The sequence below is a fragment of the Brassica oleracea genome, chromosome C8 (assembly GCF_000695525.1).
Source record: "Brassica oleracea var. oleracea cultivar TO1000 chromosome C8, BOL, whole genome shotgun sequence".
NCBI lineage: Eukaryota > Viridiplantae > Streptophyta > Magnoliopsida > Brassicales > Brassicaceae > Brassica > Brassica oleracea.
Genome location: NC_027755.1, coordinates 3,137,991 through 3,144,676, shown reverse-complemented (window position 1 = coordinate 3,144,676; position 6,686 = coordinate 3,137,991).

Below are 6,686 nucleotides of genomic sequence, written 5' to 3'. Positions count from 1 at the left end.
TTGGGACGATCATTTGAGTTTAGATTATTGATTCCTTTCATGCGAGAGTCTAGATCAGTCTAGGTGCTTATGGCTGAGATGCTCATTAAGACTTAGCTTGATTGTAAGACGGCTGCTCGATGACTTGGAATGATAATGCTGGACCAGACTAAGTGTCTGATTAACTGGACAAGTGGGAATACTGAAACCATTAGTGTTAGTGTTGATGATATGTCCTTAGGAACCGAGTGGGGTTGCTGAGGCATAACAGTTCTGATACTGTATGTTCTGGCGTCTATGGAAACTGAGAGTTTCCAAGACGTGACAGTCTGTCATCGCGTGTTCTGTCCTGACGTTTGTGGGAACCGGAGAGTTGCCAAGACGTAACTGTTGTCGCGTCGGTGGGAACTAGACTAGTTCGCCATCGCGTGTCTGTACTGCTGTCTGCGGAAACCCAATTTGATGTCTGTGGGAGATGTACCTTCCAAGACATAATTGTACTGTCACTGGAACTCAAGGAGTTCACTACTGTGGGTTTCCGATCGCGATGAAAGCATGGATGGGAACTAGTGAGAGTGTGCCATCACATGTCTGTAGGATGTCTGTCTGTTTGATATGCCATGTATGTACTGATGTCTTTGGGAACTATTGAGTCTTCCAAGACATAACTGTGACTGAGTCAATGGGAAAAAGATGAGTTTGTCATTATGGGATTGTGAACCGGGAAGGACTGGGAGTCCGAAAGGAAAAATGTGCAAGGGATCAAGTGTAGGATCCAGTAAGATATGTCTCTAAGGATCAAGAATGATCCGGAGGTGTCAATAAAGATCAGTAAAGATCTGAGAAAAGCTGATGTCGATCATAAGTGGTCGGGATTGGTTAGGATCAGGGAGTGATCCGAGGAAAACAACTATAAGGATCAAGATGAGATGCATGCGTTCTAAAAAGATTAAGTTCCTAGTAGTCGGAGTTAGGCCATGCTAAGGAACACTGGAGTGCGAGAATCAAACAGTCAAGTCAGGATTGGACTGAGACTGGTCAAACTGAGTCCTAGAAGGACTAAGGTTGGGTCATGAGTGACTGCGACCAGTTAAGGAACAGACTGGAAAACACTTAACAAAGGTAGTGAGTTAAACTTCGAGAATTAAGGTAAACTGGTCAACACTGTTGGGAGTTGTGTGTTCTCACCAAAGTGTGTGTCCAAAGGATGAGGAATTGCTCGAAAGTAGGAGCTGCTATGCTTACTGAGTTGGTGAACTGAACTGAGTCTGCTGAGACTAAGTATGTGGAAAGACATTGAAACAAGGAAATCGATAGCTGAGATTTAATCTGTTGAATGGGATTGTGACCAGAAAGTCTTGAACACAGTAATGGTCGAGTGACCGAAAGCCTGAGAATTGAGTTAAGGTATGAGTGACGTGTGTTTGGATTCATTCCAAGTGGGGGAGACTGTTCTGATTGGGTAGAACAAAGTTCTATTAACTGCTGAATTCGAGGACAAATTCATTCCAAGTGGGGGAGACTTGTAGCATCCCCATCCCGCAGTCTGAACTGGATCAGTCCAAAGTCGGACTGATCAGACGGGACAGACATGCTGGACATGTCATCTGGATAGTACTGGTCAGGTTAAGACGATACGGTATGTCCGAACATAGCAGTTGAGCTTGTCGGACTAAGCTGGACGGATTCAGACAAGGTAGCTAGACTTGTCATCCGAGATCAGTAGTCAATGTGTGGACTGACTGGTATACGTTCTGACGGGAACATATACTGAGTTGAACATGAACTGATTAGCCAAGCAAAATGGCGGGAACAGTTATCTGACGGTTACTGAATTTATAAACTTCTTGGCGGTTACCGGGAGCAGTTACCGAGTGGTTACCGAACAGTTTGGCGGGTGGTTATTAAGCCGGTTACTGAACTGCTGGAGAAGTTGGGAGAGCAGGTACTGAACTACTTAATTGAACCGAGAGTGGTTACTGGTTTCTGAGTAATAAGTAACTGTCCGGATAGACGGTTGAAGGGAAAAAGGAGCGCGGGGATGGTTAGAGCGGTTGGGAGGCGGTTATGTGCGTCTGAGTAACCGCCCAGTCTCTTTTAATGAGATTTCCGCCGATCAGAGAGGGGGCATCTCTGCTCTATACGGTTCAGGAGAGACTAGAGAGAGAGAGAGATACTGAGAGAAGACAATTCTGATCGGAAAGATAGAGAGAGTTGGCCGGAAGGCGGATCGGGGTCTCAGTTACTGGCTGCGGGTCTGTCTGGTGCACTGCGACTCCGTCTGATCTGAACATGATCGGATCGCGACTGGGATACCGAGAGACAATGATACTGGATCGAAGGGATAGAGCGTGGGTACTGATAATAGATCGGCATACTGTATCTGATCAGGTACAGTACGGGAAGGGAACATACCGAATCTGTGTTCTGTGTGGGTTCTTGTGAATTCGAGTTCTCCTTCATACCGTGGGCTTGATGATGCGGGTCTTCCCTGATGGATGGCGAGTTCTGTGGAGGCTGGCTCGGCTGGTTCTGTACACGGTTTGATGGTTTCTGATGGGAGGCGTCCGTACTGATGATACAGATCAGATGGCAAGAATTACCTGAGGCGGTTATCGGATGTTTGGTGCTGGAATGCGATTCTGACGGTTAAGACTCAGACCGAGTCTTAGTTCTGTTCCGACTATGGTAATGGCCATGTCTTGATGGAACGGCTAGTAGCGAGGCGTCTTCTATTCATCACGGATTGAGTATTGGTTGGAGCTTGAGAAGATTTGATCTGATCGTATGCTGGAGAGGCAGGAAGGTGGCTGTGAAGCCGGGTGTGTTTACAGGGATCTGGATGTGTGCTAGTACTGGTTGGATCGTGGGCTGCAGAGCCGAATTTGTACTGATTGATCTAGGTGTGATCAATGTGGTTCTTGAACGCTAGCAAGGCTGGCGTACTGTAGGTACTGGAAGGCGGGTTGGAGACATAGCCAGGGCAGGATGGCCGTGAGGTGTACTGAAGGGATCGAGGGCTGTAGAGCCGAATATGTACTGACTGGTCTAGGTGTGATCAATGACTGGTTCTGAAACGCTAGCAAGGCTGGCGTACTGTCTATTCTGGATGGCTGGTTGGAAACCAAGCCGTCTCTCTTTGTTCATGGTCATGTGGGGATGGTTGGCTGAGTGACTAAGTAACAAGGGGATTCGGTTAAGTATCTGATCGAGCTGGCTGGATAAGAACGAATGGGAAAGGATGAAGACAACAAGGGTGAAGTGTATGGATGGACTGGCGGACAACTAGCACCGAGGCAGTGAGGTACATGTTTATTATATTGTCAGTCTTAGTAATTTGCTAGGATGCTGGATAGATTTAATGAACTTGGGGAACTGAACTGAACCTCATAGAGGAAAACTGGATAAAAATCCTAAGTTAAGAGAATAATTCGGATATGGCCAGTTTGGTCGAGGGAAGCGAACTGAGGACGAACCGGCGGTAAGGGAAAACGGGTCGGGGCCTTACACTTAGCCTACCACATGATCCGAGGAGTCATAGACTACCATATTGATCATTTTTTCAAAGTCCGAGGAGACATGGTCTACCATTTTGACTTTTACTTATTTCAAAGTCCGAGGAGACTTAGTCTACCATTTTTGACCTTTTATTTTTATTCACGGACGTAAAGTCTACCACGTGTTTCTCTGATCGTGAAGGCATAGCCTACCATAACGATCAGTCGGGAAAGGCAGCGCCTATCATCCCGAAAAATAAACGGAGAAGGTCCAGCCTCTCACTCCGAAACAATAATAAAATTTAAATAAATTAAGTATATTGAAATACATAAATTTAAAGATTAACTCGAATGCTTTAAGAACTTTCGGATTGATAAACCTCAGTTGGTCAGAGCTTCGTGCTGATAACATATCGTAAAATTAATAAAACAAGAGAGAGAGCCTGATGTGATTGTGACTTTCTTATTATTGTATTATTCTTTTGGTGTATAGAGAAGAAACGTACAAGGAAATATAAGCCTTTTATTTCTTATGTTGTCTTACGTTTTCTGATCTTGCAAAAGAGATAAGGGAAGAGAGTATTTATAGCAAGAAATTTTGGGACACATATCATGGAAGAGATGACAATGACATTCCATTGATGGGCAAGTGTATTCCAGGTGTAAGAAGGATGGATAATCATTATCTCTTAACAATTTTTTTCATTTTTCAGTATATAAATATACATATATACATATATTTGTTGATATATATATATATATATATCCACATGTCTGGTCAAAGTAATCACATCACTGACATCAAAGCGTATTTTGACCCAAACTTCTGCTTCCTTATTGATGGTGGTTCAATGATGGATACATCATCCCCTTATCCGAGCTTGGACCCCATGCTTCGAACTATCCGAGGTCTTCTATAAGTATTCGGAAGCTTGTAAATCTTAGGTCCCCTTTCCAACCAGTTGTAAAATCTTAGGAAGAGTTATCTTAATCCCAGCAGGGTTTAAGTAACATAGTTTACCTAATATATTTTATAAAATTAACGACCGGAAAACAAGGCTTAGTACACGTGGTGTCAAGGTCGGCAATGATCCAACCTTTGGCTTTTTCTATTAAACTTCTCTTAATATTCGTTAAGCAAATAGATCATCAACAATGTTGATATGCCTTGAATCTGGATGTTACATCTAGGCGATAGATTTTACATCACGTACATTATACCGACTCGGTTGCATCAAGAGCGTTGCATCAAGTTATTATGGATGTTACATCTGATCGTAGGATTAGGCACATGAGTCCGTATAGTCTAGGGTTTTAGATGTGAGATGCTACTATATATATCTTGTATTCGAAGTAACCCTAAACTTGCACTTTGTAAGCTCAATATCGCCTCTAATAATAAGATCTATCTTTGCCCGTGGACGTAGCCCTAGGGGTGAACCACGTTAAATATATGTGTCGTAGTTACATCGCTTTTATTCATCTGTTTCCGCATTTGTTCCTTCTCACGTCCGTCACAACAGATTGGTATCAGAGCCAAGGTTATGTGGTCCTTGGTTTGAGGGGAGGATTGTCAGAATAAATAAAAAGGCAATCCAAGTTCCACATCAGATATTAGACAGAATAAAGTCTAATATATATAGCTGGTCCAATCCCACTTAGTATGAGGCCTTTTGGAAGTAACAACCCAAGAACAAATTCGTGAGGGCTTAGGCCCAAAGCGGACAATATCATATTAAGCGAGGAGTTGGATATCTGGTGACGGACATCTGGCTCTAGGAGTGCATCTGGTCCGTCACAACAAATTGGTATCAGAGCTCGGGGTTTGTGATCTGGTGAGAAGATGTCTGGAATAATCGCGAAAATCGACAAGTTTGATGGGAGAAATAGCTTCAGTCTGGCAGATCAAGATGCAGGCGTTGCTGAAGCAACAAGACATCTGGGGACCATTGTCAGAGAAGAAATCTGAAGTAGCTGATTTGGAGGCTCTGGAAGAGAAGGAGTTTTCAACAATTTTGTTGTGTATAGCAGACGAGATTATCATCGAAGTATCGGATGAGAGAACGGCTGCTAGTTTGTGGCAGAAGTTGGAGAGTTTGTACATGACAAAATATCTGACAAACAAGCTACTTCTGAAGCAACGCCTCTTTGCCTTGCAAATATGCAAGAAGGTATTGAGCTTCGCGGCCATCTTGACAAGCTAAATTCAATATTACTAATGATGCATAACATCGATGTTAAGGTGGAGGATGAAGACGTGGAACTAATCCTGTTGGTATCTCTGCCGAACTCATTCTAGAACTTCGTGCAATCGTTCATTGTTGGCAAAGATACAGTGAAACTGGAAGAAGTTAGGTCGGCGCTTCATAGTCGAGAATTGTGCCATAAGGCATCCAGCTCAGGGACAGAAAATCAAGCATCGGGATTGTTTGTTTGTGGTGTGAAGGGACATGGGAACATAAGGACTTCGAAAGATAGGAAGTTGTTTCCAAGAGGTCCTAAAAGCTCAAGGTCCAGTTCAGAAGCATAAAAGGGTAGCACATATAAACAGGTGGAGTTGCAAGATGATCATGAAGTGATTGATGTGCAGGAACTCACAGAAAATCTGAAGGAGCAACAGTTTGGGTCTGTTGCAGTAGCAGAGGATGAAACCAAGTTTGAGGACGACATCTCTCTTGTTGTGCACGGACACACACACTCGTCTGATGTGTGGGTTTTTGATACGGGAGCATCCTACCATATGACACCGAGGAGAGAGTGGTTTTCAAAGTACACAGAGGTACTTGACAACAAGATTAAGATGACAAACGACTTTGCCTGCAAGATTGTTGGGATCGGCTCAATCAAACTCAGGACACATGATGGTAGATTCTGCACATTGAACAAGGTTAGGCATGTTCCATCAATGACGAAGAATTTGATATCCGTGAGTCATTTGGACAACAGAGGGTTCAATTATTCGGGTGGCGATGGAGTTTTGAATGCCTACAGAGGTTCTGATGTGATTCTGAAGGGTTTCATGAAGGGTACTTTGTATTTGCTGAAGGGTACAACGGTTACCGGTTCATCAAATGTTGCATCGCCAAAGATCCCAGAGGAATATATGACTAAGCTATGGCATATGAGGCTTGGACATATGGGTGAGCGTGGGATGCAACATCTGTCGAAGCAAGATCTGCTTCATTCTGATATTGGTTTGGAACTCTGCTC